Source organism: Periplaneta americana, chromosome 2 (genome assembly GCF_040183065.1).
Source record: "Periplaneta americana isolate PAMFEO1 chromosome 2, P.americana_PAMFEO1_priV1, whole genome shotgun sequence".
Lineage (NCBI taxonomy): Eukaryota > Metazoa > Arthropoda > Insecta > Blattodea > Blattidae > Periplaneta > Periplaneta americana.
Window position 1 is genome coordinate 12,098,749 of NC_091118.1, and position 15,013 is coordinate 12,113,761.

Consider the following 15,013-nt stretch of genomic DNA (forward strand, 5'->3'; position numbering starts at 1 on the left):
TAATTGTAATTCTTTATTTAACGTACCTTTTAAACAACAGAGGCTATTCATAGACGATAAGATGATAATTGTAATTGTAATTCTTTATTTAACGTACCTTTTAAACAACAGAGGCTATTCATAGACGATAAGATGATAATTGTAATTGTAATTCTTTATTTAACGTACCTTTTAAACAACAGAGGCTATTCATAGACGATAAGATGATAATTGTAATTGTAATTCTTTATTTAACGTTCCTTTTAAACTTCAGAGGCTATTCCTAGACGTTAAGATGATAATTGTAATTGTAATTCTTTATTTAACGTTCCTATTAAACTACAGAAGCTATTCATAGATGATAAGATCATAATTATAATTGTAATTCTTTATTTAACGTTCCTTTTAAACTACAGAGGCTATTCATAGACGATAAGATGATAATTGTAATTGTAATTCTTTATTTAACGTACCTTTTAAACAACAGAGGCTATTCATAGACGATAAGATGATAATTGTAATTGTAATTCTTTATTTAACGTTCCTATTAAACTACAGAAGCTATTCATAGACGATAAGATGATAATTGTAATTGTAATTCTTTATTTAACGTACTTTTTAAACAACAGAGGCTATTCATAGACGATAAGATGATAATTGTAATTGTAATTCTTTATTTAACGTTCCTATTAAACTACAGAAGCTATTCATAGACGATAAGATGATAATTGTAATTGTAATTCATTATTTAACGTTCCTTTTAAACTACAGAGGCTATTCATAGACGATACGATGATAATTGTAATTGTAATTCTTTATTTAACGTTCCTTTTAAACTACAGAGACTATTCATAGACGATACGATGATAATTGTAATTGTAATTCTTTATTTAACGTTCCTATTAAACTACAGAGACTATTCAGAGATGATAAGATGATAATTGTAATTGTAATTCTTTATTTAACGTTCCTTTTAAACTACAGAGGCTATTCATAGGCGATACGATGATAATTGTAATTGTAATTCTTTATTTAACGTTAATTTTAAACTACAGAGACTATTCATAGACGATACGATGATAATTGTAATTGTAATTCTTTATTTAACGTTCCTTTTAGACTACAGAGGTTATTCATAGACGATAAGATGATAATTGTAATTGTAATTCTTTATTTAACGTTCCTATTAAACTACAGATGCTATTCATAGACGACAGGATGATAATTGTAATTGTAATTCTTTATTTAACGTTCCTTTTAAACTACAGAGGCTATTCATAGGCGATACGATGATAATTGTAATTGTAATTCTTTATTTAACGTTAATTTTAAACTACAGAGACTATTCATAGACGATACGATGATAATTGTAATTGTAATTCTTTATTTAACGTTCCTTTTAGACTACAGAGGTTATTCATAGAAGATAAGATGATAATTGTAATTGTAATTCTTTATTTAACGTTCCTATTAAACTACAGATGCTATTCATAGACGACAGGATGATAATTGTAATTGTAATTCTTTATTTAACGTTCCTTTTAAACTACAGAGGCTATTCATAGACGATATGATAATTGTAATTGTAATTCTTTATTTAATGTTCCTTTTAGACTACAGAGGTTATTCATAGACGATAAGATGATAATTGTAATTGTAATTCTTTATTTAACGTTCCTTTTAAACTACAGAGGCTATTCATAGACGATAAGATGATAATTGTAATTGCAATTCTTTATTTAACGTACCTTTTAAACAACAGAGGCTATTCATAGACGATAAGATGATAATTGTAATTGTAATTCTTTATTTAACGTACCTTTTAAACAACAGAGGCTATTCATAGACGATAAGATGATAATTGTAATTGTAATTCTTTATTTAACGTTCCTATTAAACTACAGAAGCTATTCATAGACGTTAAGATGATAATTGTAATTGTAATTATTTATTTAACGTACCTTTTAAACTACAGAGGCTATTCATAGACGATAAGATGATAATTGTAATTGTAATTCTTTATTTAACGTTCCTATTAAACTACAGAAGCTATTCATAGACGTTAAGATGATAATTGTAATTGTAATTCTTTATTTAACGTACCTTTTAAACTACAGAAGCTATTCATAGACGATAAGATCATAATTATAATTGTAATTCTTTATTTAACGTTCCTTTTAAACTACAGAGGCTATTCATAGACGATAAGATTATAATTGTAATTGTAATTCTTTATTTAACGTTCCTTTTAAACAACAGAGGCTATTCATAGACGATTAGATGATAATTGTAATTGTAATTCTTTATTTAACGTACCTTTTAAACAACAGAGGCTATTCATAGACGATAAGATGATAATTGTAATTGTAATTCTTTATTTAACGTACCTTTTAAACAACAGAGGCTATTCATAGACGATAAGATGATAATTGTAATTGTAATTCTTTATTTAACGTACCTTTTAAACAACAGAGGCTATTCATAGACGATAAGATGATAATTGTAATTGTAATTCTTTATTTAACGTACCTTTTAAACAACAGCGGCTATTCATAGACGATACGATGATAATTGTAATTGTAATTCTTTATTTAACGTTCCTTTTAAATTACAGAGACTATTCATAGACGATACGATGATAATTGTAATTGTAATTCTTTATTTAACGTTCCTATTAAACTACAGAGACTATTCAGAGATGATAAGATGATAATTGTAATTGTAATTCTTTATTTAACGTTCCTTTTAAACTACAGAGGCTATTCATAGGCGATACGATGATAATTGTAATTGTAATTCTTTATTTAACGTTAATTTTAAACTACAGAGACTATTCATAGACGATACGATGATAATTGTAATTGTAATTCTTTATTTAACGCACCTTTTAAACAACAGAGGCTATTCATAGACGATAAGATGATAATTCTAATCGTAATTCTTTATTTAACGTTCCTATTAAACTACAGAAGCTATTCATAGACGATAAGATGATAATTGTAATTGTAATTCTTTATTTAACGTACCTTTTAAACAACAGAGGCTATTCATAGACGATAAGATGATAATTGTAATTGTAATTCTTTATTTAACGTTCCTATTAAACTACAGAAGCTATTCATAGACGATAAGATGATAATTGTAATTGTTATTCTTTATTTAACGTTCCCTTTAAACTACAGAGGCTATTCATAGACGATACGATGATAATTGTAATTGTAATTCTTTATTTAACGTTCCTTTTAAATTACAGAGACTATTCATAGACGATACGATGATAATTGTAATTGTAATTCTTTATTTAACGTTCCTATTAAACTACAGAGACTATTCAGAGATGATAAGATGATAATTGTAATTGTAATTCTTTATTTAACGTTCCTTTTAAACTACAGAGGCTATTCATAGGCGATACGATGATAATTGTAATTGTAATTCTTTATTTAACGTTAATTTTAAACTACAGAGACTATTCATAGACGATACGATGATAATTGTAATTGTAATTCTTTATTTAACGTTCCTTTTAGACTACAGATGTTATTCATAGACGATAAGATGATAATTGTAATTGTAATTCTTTATTTAACGTTCCTATTAAACTACAGATGCTATTCATAGACGACAGGATGATAATTGTAATTGTAATTCTTTATTTAACGTTCCTTTTAAACTACAGAGGCTATTCATAGGCGATACGATGATAATTGTAATTGTAATTCTTTATTTAACGTTAATTTTAAACTACAGAGACTATTCATAGACGATACGATGATAATTGTAATTGTAATTCTTTATTTAACGTTCCTTTTAGACTACAGAGGTTATTCATAGACAATAAGATGATAATTGTAATTGTAATTCTTTATTTAACGTTCCTATTAAACTACAGATGCTATTCATAGACGACAGGATGATAATTGTAATTGTAATTCTTTATTTAACGTTCCTTTTAAACTACAGAGGCTATTCATAGACGATATGATAATTGTAATTGTAATTCTTTATTTAATGTTCCTTTTAGACTACAGAGGTTATTCATAGACGATAAGATGATAATTGTAATTGTAATTCTTTATTTAACGTTCCTTTTAAACTACAGAGGCTATTCATAGACGATAAGATGATAATTGTAATTGTAATTCTTCATTTAACTTTCCTTTTAAACTACAGAGGCTATTCATAGACGATAAGATGATAATTGTAATTGTAATTCTTTATTTAACGTTAATTTTAAACTACAGAGACTATTCATAGACGATACGATGATAATTGTAATTGTAATTCTTTATTTAACGTTCCTTTTAGACTACAGATGTTATTCATAGACGATAAGATGATAATTGTAATTGTAATTCTTTATTTAACGTTCCTATTAAACTACAGATGCTATTCATAGACGACAGGATGATATTTGTAATTGTAATTCTTTATTTAACGTTCCTTTTAAACTACAGAGGCTATTCATAGGCGATACGATGATAATTGTAATTGTAATTCTTTATTTAACGTTAATTTTAAACTACAGAGACTATTCATAGACGATACGATGATAATTGTAATTGTAATTCTTTATTTAACGTTCCTTTCAGACTACAAAGGTTATTCATAGACGATAAGATGATAATTGTAATTGTAATTCTTTATTTAACGTTCCATTTAAACTACAGAGGCTATTCATAGACGATATGATAATTGTAATTGTAATTCTTTATTTAATGTTCCTTTTAGACTACAGAGGTTATTCATAGACGATAAGACGATAATTGTAATTGTAATTCTTTATTTAACGTTCCTTTTAAACTACAGAGGCTATTCATAGACGATAAGATGATAACTGTAATTGTAATTCTTCATTTAACTTTCCTTTTAAACTACAGAGGCTATTCATAGACGATAAGATGATAATTGTAATTGTAATTCTTTACTTAACGTTAATTTTAAACTACAGAGACTATTCATAGATGATACGATGATAATTGTAATTGTAATTCTTTATTTAACGTTCCTTTTAGACTACAGATGTTATTCATAGACGATAAGATGATAATTGTAATTGTAATTCTTTATTTAACGTTCCTATTAAACTACAGATGCTATTCATAGACGACAGGATGATAATTGTAATTGTAATTCTTTATTTAACGTTCCTTTTAAACTACAGAGGCTATTCATAGGCGATACGATGATAATTGTAATTGTAATTCTTTATTTAACGTTAATTTCAAACTACAGAGACTATTCATAGACGATACGATGATAATTGTAATTGTAATTCTTTATTTAACGTTCCTTTTAGACTACAGAGGTTATTCATAGACGATAAGATGATAATTGTAATTGTAATTCTTTATTTAACGTTCCTTTTAAACTACAGAGGCTATTCATAGACGATATGATAATTGTAATTGTAATTCTTTATTTAATGTTCCTTTTAGACTACAGAGGTTATTCATAGACGATAAGATGATAATTGTAATTGTAATTCTTTATTTAACGTTCCTTTTAAACTACAGAGGCTATTCATAGACGATAAGATGATAATTGTAATTGTAATTCTTTATTTAACTTTCCTTTTAAACTACAGAGGCTATTCATAGACGATAAGATGATAATTGTAATTGTAATTCTTTATTTAACGTTAATTTTAAACTACAGAGATTATTCATAGACGATACGATGATAATTGTAATTGTAATTCTTTATTTAACGTTCCTTTTAGACTACAGATGTTATTCATAGACGATAAGATGATAATTGTAATTGTAATTCTTTATTTAACGTTCCTATTAAACTACAGATGCTATTCATAGACGACAGGATGATAATTGTAATTGTAATTCTTTATTTAACGTTCCTTTTAAACTACAGAGGCTATTCATAGGCGATACGATGATAATTGTAATTGTAATTCTTTATTTAACGTTAATTTTAAACTACAGAGACTATTCATAGACGATACGATGATAATTGTAATTGTAATTCTTTATTTAACGTTCCTTTTAGACTACAGAGGTTATTCATAGACGATAAGATGATAATTGTAATTGTAATTCTTTATTTAACGTTCCTTTTAAACTACAGAGGCTATTCATAGACGATATGATAATTGTAATTGTAATTCTTTATTTAATGTTCCTTTTAGACTACAGAGGTTATTCATAGACGATAAGATGATAATTGTAATTGTAATTCTTTATTTAACGTTCCTTTTAAACTACAGAGGCTATTCATAGACGATAAGATGATAATTGTAATTGTAATTCTTCATTTAACTTTCCTTTTAAACTACAGAGGCTATTCATAGACGATAAGATCATAATTGTAATTCTAATTCTTTATTTAACGTTAATTTTAAACTACAGAGACTATTCATAGACGATACGATGATAATTGTAATTGTAATTCTTTATTTAACGTTCCTTTTAGACTACAGATGTTATTCATAGACGATAAGATGATAATTGTAATTGTAATTCTTTATTTAACGTTCCTATTAAACTACAGATGCTATTCATAGACGACAGGATGATAATTGTAATTGTAATTCTTTATTTAACGTTCCTTTTAAACTACAGAGGCTATTCATAGGCGATACGATGATAATTGTAATTGTAATTCTTTATTTAACGTTAATTTTAAACTACAGAGACTATTCATAGACGATACGATGATAATTGTAATTGTAATTCTTTATTTAACGTTCCTTTTAGACTACAGAGGTTATTCATAGACGATAAGATGATAATTGTAATTGTAATTCTTTATTTAACGTTCCTTTTAAACTACAGAGGCTATTCATAGACGATATGATAATTGTAATTGTAATTCTTTATTTAATGTTCCTTTTAGACTACAGAGGTTATTCATAGACGATAAGATGATAATTGTAATTGTAATTCTTTATTTAATGTTCCTTTTAAACTACAGAGGCTATTCATAGACGATAAGATGATAATTGTAATTGTAATTCTTCATTTAACTTTCCTTTTAAACTACAGAGGCTATTCATAGACGATAAGATGATAATTGTAATTGTAATTCTTTATTTAACGTTAATTTTAAACTACAGAGACTATTCATAGACGATACGATGATAATTGTAATTGTAATTCTTTATTTAACGTTCCTTTTAGACTACAGATGTTATTCATAGACGATAAGATGATAATTGTAATTGTAATTCTTTATTTAACGTTCCTATTAAACTACAGATGCTATTCATAGACGACAGGATGATAATTGTAATTGTAATTCTTTATTTAACGTTCCTTTTAAACTACAGAGGCTATTCAAAGGCGATACGATGATAATTGTAATTGTAATTCTTTATTTAACGTTAATTTTAAACTACAGAGACTATTCATAGACGATACGATGATAATTGTAATTGTAATTCTTTATTTAACGTTCCTTTTAGACTACAGAGGTTATTCATAGACGATAAGACGATAATTGTAATTGTAATTCTTTATTTAACGTTCCTTTTAAACTACAGAGGCTATTCATAGACGATATGATAATTGTAATTGTAATTCTTTATTTAAAGTTCCTTTTAGACTACAGAGGTTATTCATAGACGATAAGATGATAATTGTAATTGTAATTCTTTATTTAACGTTCCTTTTAAACTACAGAGGCTATTCATAGACGATAAGATGATAATTGTAATTGTAATTCTTTATTTAACTTTCCTTTTAAACTACAGAGGCTATTCATAGACGATAAGATGATAATTGTAATTGTAATTCTTTATTTAACGTTAATTTTAAACTACAGAGACTATTCATAGACGATACGATGATAATTGTAATTGTAATTCTTTATTTAACGTTCCTTTTAGACTACAGATGTTATTCATAGACGATAAGATGATAATTGTAATTGTAATTCTTTATTTAACGTTCCTATTAAACTACAAATGCTATTCATAGACGACAGGATGATAATTGTAATTGTAATTCTTTATTTAACGTTCCTTTTAAACTACAGAGGCTATTCATAGGCGATACGATGATAATTGTAATTGTAATTCTTTATTTAACGTTAATTTTAAACTACAGAGACTATTCATAGACGATACGATGATAATTGTAATTGTAATTCTTTATTTAACGTTCCTTTTAGACTACAGAGGTTATTCATAGACGATAAGATGATAATTGTAATTGTAATTCTTTATTTAACGTTCCTTTTAAACTACAGAGGCTATTCATAGACGATATGATAATTGTAATTGTAATTGTTTATTTAATGTTCCTTTTAGACTACAGAGGTTATTCACAGACGATAAGATGATAATTGTAATTGTAATTCTTTATTATCGTTCCTTTTAAACTACAGAGGCTATTCATAGACGATAAGATGATAATTGTAATTGTAATTCTTCATTTAACTTTCCTTTTAAACTACAGAGGCTATTCATAGACGATAAGATGATAATTGTAATTGTAATTCTTTATTTAACGTTAATTTTAAACTACAGAGACTATTCATAGACGATACGATGATAATTGTAATTGTAATTCTTTATTTAACGTTCCTTTTAGACTACAGATGTTATTCATAGACGATAAGATGATAATTGTAATTGTAATTCTTTTTTTAACGTTCCTATTAAACTACAGATGCTATTCATAGACGACAGGATGATAATTGTAATTGTAATTCTTTATTTAACGTTCCTTTTAAACTACAGAGGCTATTCATAGGCGATACGATGATAATTGTAATTGTAATTCTTTATTTAACGTTAATTTTAAACTACAGAGACTATTCATAGACGATACGATGATAATTGTAATTGTAATTCTTTATTTAACGTTCCTTTTAGACTACAGAGGTTATTCATAGACGATAAGATGATAATTGTAATTGTAATTCTTTATTTAACGTTCCTTTTAAACTACAGAGGCTATTCATAGACGATATGATAATTGTAATTGTAATTCTTTATTTAATGTTCCTTTTAGACTACAGAGGTTATTCATAGACGATAAGATGATAATTGTAATTGTAATTCTTTATTTAACGTTCCTTTTAAACTACAGAGGCTATTCATAGACGATAAGATGATAATTGTAATTGTAATTCTTCATTTAACTTTCCTTTTAAACTACAGAGGCTATTCATAGACGATAAGATGATAATTGTAATTGTAATTCTTTATTTAACGTTAATTTTAAACTACAGAGACTATTCATAGACGATACGATGATAATTGTAATTGTAATTCTTTATTTAACGTTCCTTTTAGACTACAGATGTTATTCATAGACGATAAGATGATAATTGTAATTGTAATTCTTTATTTAACGTTCCTATTAAACTACAGATGCTATTCATAGACGACAGGATGATAATTGTAATTATAATTCTTTATTTAACGTTCCTTTTAAACTACAGAGGCTATTCATAGGCGATACGATGATAATTGTAATTGTAATTCTTTATTTAACGTTAATTTTAAACTACAGAGACTATTCATAGACGATACGATGATAATTGTAATTGTAATTCTTTATTTAACGTTCCTTTTAGACTACAGAGGTTATTCATAGACGATAAGATGATAATTGTAATTGTAATTCTTTATTTAACGTTCCTTTTAAACTACAGAGGCTATTCATAGACGATAAGATGATAATTGTAATTGTAATTCTTCATTTAACTTTCCTTTTAAACTACAGAGGCTATTCATAGACGATAAGATGATAATTGTAATTGTAATTCTTTATTTAACGTTAATTTTAAACTACAGAGACTATTCATAGACGATACGATGATAATTGTAATTGTAATTCTTTATTTAACGTTCCTTTTAGACTACAGATGTTATTCATAGACGATAAGATGATAATTGTAATTGTAATTCTTTATTTAACGTTCCTATTAAACTACAGATGCTATTCATAGACGACAGGATGATAATTGTAATTATAATTCTTTATTTAACGTTCCTTTTAAACTACAGAGGCTATTCATAGGCGATACGATGATAATTGTAATTGTAATTCTTTATTTAACGTTAATTTTAAACTACAGAGACTATTCATAGACGATACGATGATAATTGTAATTGTAATTCTTTATTTAACGTTCCTTTTAGACTACAGAGGTTATTCATAGACGACAAGATGATAATTGTAATTGTAATTCTTTATTTAACGTTCCTTTTAAACTACAGAGGCTATTCATAGACGATATGATAATTGTAATTGTAATTCTTTATTTAATGTTCCTTTTAGACTACAGAGGTTATTCATAGACGATAAGATGATAATTGTAATTGTAATTCTTTATTTAACGTTCCTTTTAAACTACAGAGGCTATTCATAGACGATAAGATGATAATTGTAATTGTAATTCTTCATTTAACTTTCCTTTTAAACTACAGAGGCTATTCATAGACGATAAGATGATAATTGTAATTGTAATTCTTTATTTAACGTTAATTTTAAACTACAGAGACTATTCATAAACGATACGATGATAATTGTAATTGTAATTCTTTATTTAACGTTCCTTTTAGACTACAGATGTTATTCATAGACGATAAGATGATAATTGTAATTGTAATTCTTTATTTAACGTTCCTATTAAACTACAGATGCTATTCATAGACGACAGGATGATAATTGTAATTGTAATTCTTTATTTAACGTTCCTTTTAAACTACAGAGGCTATTCATAGGCGATACGATGATAATTGTAATTGTAATTCTTTATTTAACGTTAATTTTAAACTACAGAGACTATTCATAGACGATACGATGATAATTGTAATTGTAATTCTTTATTTAACGTTCCTTTTAGACTACAGAGGTTATTCATAGACGATAAGATGATAATTGTAATTGTAATTCTTTATTTAACGTTCCTTTTAAACTACAGAGGCTATTCATAGACGATATGATAATTGTAATTGTAATTCTTTATTTAATGTTCCTTTTAGACTACAGAGGTTATTCATAGACGATAAGATGATAATTGTAATTGTAATTCTTTATTTAACGTTCCTTTTAAACTACAGAGGCTATTCATAGACGATAAGATGATAATTGTAATTGTAATTCTTCATTTAACTTTCCTTTTAAACTACAGAGGCTATTCATAGACGATAAGATGATAATTGTAATTGTAATTCTTTATTTAACGTTAATTTTAAACTACAGAGACTATTCATAGACGATACGATGATAATTGTAATTGTAATTCTTTATTTAACGTTCCTTTTAGACTACAGATGTTATTCATAGACGATAAGATGATAATTGTAATTGTAATTCTTTATTTAACGTTCCTATTAAACTACAGATGCTATTCATAGACGACAGGATGATAATTGTAATTGTAATTCTTTATTTAACGTTCCTTTTAAACTACAGAGGCTATTCATAGGCGATACGATGATAATTGTAATTGTAATTCTTTATTTAACGTTAATTTTAAACTACAGAGACTATTCATAGACGATACGATGATAATTGTAATTGTAATTCTTTATTTAACGTTCCTTTTAGACTACAGAGGTTATTCATAGACGATAAGATGATAATTGTAATTGTAATTCTTTATTTAACGTTCCTTTTAAACTACAGAGGCTATTCATAGACGATATGATAATTGTAATTGTAATTCTTTATTTAATGTTCCTTTTAGACTACAGAGGTTATTCATAGACGATAAGATGATAATTGTAATTGTAATTCTTTATTTAACGTTCCTTTTAAACTACAGAGGCTATTCATAGACGATAAGATGATAATTGTAATTGTAATTCTTTATTTAACGTTCCTTTTAAACTACAGAGGTTATTCATAGACGATATAAGATGATTTTTGTAATCGTAATTCTTTATATATCTTTCCTTTTAAAATAGATATTGTACAAGTTCATTGGTATTTGTAAAATACAGTTATTCTGTAATATTTGGCTGAAAGTATGCAGTTTTATTGAAATCTCTTCTGTCACAGCGATATAAAAATGCACGTTCGTTACTATAGGAACAGATAAGCAGTGCATTCAGTTTGCATAATGTAGAGGAAGGAAATGGCAATGCACATACAGGCAGTACAATGGTTGCAATTTGCATTGGCTGTATTTGCGCTGATAGCACATATCTGATAATATTACAGCTGCTCTGAATGTGGATTCGCCATGTCATGGATTTGTGTTTTGTTAGTAACCTTTGTTGCGAAATAACAAAAGGGAATCGACCGTAGTCTGGGTCTGTGTGCGGACCTAGCCCGCTCGCCGCGTGTTTTCACGGAGGTCGGGCCTCACTCATTAGCTCGTCTCCGGGGTCACATGACATCAATAAATCATCATCAACCAGTTTAGCGATCAGGTCCCATACAAAGGTATCTTCTCCCTCAATAGTAAACCCTTCGTTATTAATAAACTATGTGTGGTGTGGAAATTTTTCTAAAAACAGCTCGAAACGCTCTTCTTTGGGATACGGAAAGGAGTGATAAGGGAATCATTCATTGGGATTATGGAATAAAACAAGAATAATAGGATTAAAAGCAGCTTTTTATCGCCTGTTTTTAATGGCGCTGTATTAGTAATATGCGTTACAAGAGCGGTATGTTGAAATTTTCATGTTCGAGGAAAAGTTTGAAAAAGCGAAACGTAGTTGAGCTTTTTTAATTTCCGAGAATTGAAAGAAAACATGCCGCTCGTGTATCGTACATTATTTTGTGCGAAGATCGTTCATTACATACCTGAAAGAGGAATTTCTAATTAGTTGTAATGAAATCTCTATCTTGGTTTCCGTTCAATGACGGCAAATTTGCAAACCAAAAATACCTATCTTCAACATTGTTGTTTTAAAATGTTTTCTGTGTTTACTATACTCCAGCAGGCCGTGATATACGTCTGTCTTTTTTCCCCCAGTCTATAAATGCGAACTTAAAACAAACGGTAAGGTTATGTAATGATTTATTTTTCATTTTAATATTTTAACAATATTATATTATATTAGATCCACATCTTCTTCGTTCAAAGTAGCCGTCATGATGAGTCTGGAATCTTGTTGATTTTTTTTCACGGCTTCCTTAATGTTACTTGCATCACGAATGCAGTAACTTTAGTGGAGTTGCAGAGTTTACTTATTTTTTGCAAATATTTAAAAACAATAATTAGACCACTTCTGTGGTATAGGGGTCAGCATGCTGGTCTCTTACGCAGAGGGAACGGGTTCGATTCCCGGTCGGGTTGGATTTCCTGGTTGAGGTTTTTCAGGGTTTTTCCTCAACCGTAAGGCAAATGCCAGGAAATTCGGGCCACAACATCCCTGAAAATCACAGACCTCATTCATCACCGAAATCATATTCATAACAAATCAGTAATACATATACAGTCGCCATCTAGTTCACAACAATAGAACCAGTCTCAACAATAGTACACAGGCCTTCGGATTTCAACCAAAGATTAACTCGCGATATGACCAAAGATGTTAAAGCAAGTATAAATAACAGCGAGGAAAAAAAAAATAATTAACAGTGCAATTTAGGTGAAATTGCAGTGGTAAGTTTCCAATTTATAATTATTACTATATTGAACGTCTCTAAAAATTATATGTTAAAAGCCTAAAGCAGTAAAATCAATATGTCACTTAAGCGGTAAGAAGAGGGAAATTGTTATGTGTGTTAGGTTGGGAATACTGAATGTGGAATTTTAGACTTTCCGCGGATTGGTTATGTGCGGAAACCAAGCAAATACCCACACAAAAATTATTGTGTGGTTGGTGATATAGTACCTAGGTGAGGTTTTGTCGAAGCGAATCCTAGGGATCGCAATGTATAAGGACAACAAACTCACAGCTGAAGTAAGTTGGCCAATATTGTCCAGCCATACAGTATACGGCTTGGACAAAGTGAAAATATACACTGATTCACTTCGCATTCTCGTCTGTTGTCTTCTGCTAGTGGCGGACACTACTTCATATTAATAATGTGTGAAATTTTATGTCGGTGTAATAACGTAAATTATATTATTTAACTTTGAAATGCATATTAAGAACTTCATATATATGTGATACTAATTTCAGCTTTCGTAACGTACTAAATCTGACACAGAATTTCTGTTACTGTTGTTAAAAGAGACAAAGAATTTTCCTGAATGCAAATAAGTGAATAAATATGAAAATAAATAAGTAAAATATATCTAACCAAGTAAATAAGGAAATAAATATGAAAATAAATAAATAAATAAATAAATAAATATATGTAACCAAGTAAATAAGTATGCAAATAAGTGAATAAATATGAAAATAAATAAGTAAAATATATCTAACCAAGTAAATAAGGAAATAAATATGAAAATAAATAAATACATAAATAAATAAATAAATAAATAAATAAATAAATAAATATATGTAACCAAGTAGATAAGTATGTAAATAAGCAAATAAATATGAAAATAAATACGTAAATATATGTAACCAAGTAACTAAGTATGCAAATAAGTAAATAAGTATGAAAATAAATAAATACGTAAATATATGTAACCAAGTAAATAAGTATGCAAATAAGTGAATAAATATGAAAATAAATAAGTAAAATATATCTAACCAAGTAAATAAGGAAATAAATATGAAAATAAATAAATAAATAAATATATATATATATGTAACCAAGTAGATAAGTATGTAAATAAGTAAATAAATATGAAAATAAATACGTAAATATATGTAACCAAGTAAATAAGTATGCAAATAAGTAAATAAATATGAAAATAAATAAGTAAAATATATCTAATCAAGTAAATAAGGAAATAAATATGAAAATAAATAAATAAATATATGTATTCAAGTAGATAAGTATGTAAATAAGTAAGTAAATAAATATGAAAATAAATACGTAAATATATGTAACCAAGTAAATAAGTATGCAAATAAGTGAATAAATATGAAAATAAATAAGTAAAATATATCTAACCAAGTAAATAAGGAAATAAATATGAAAATAAATAAATAAATAAATAAATAAATATATGTAACCAAGTAGATAAGTATGTAAATAAGTAAATA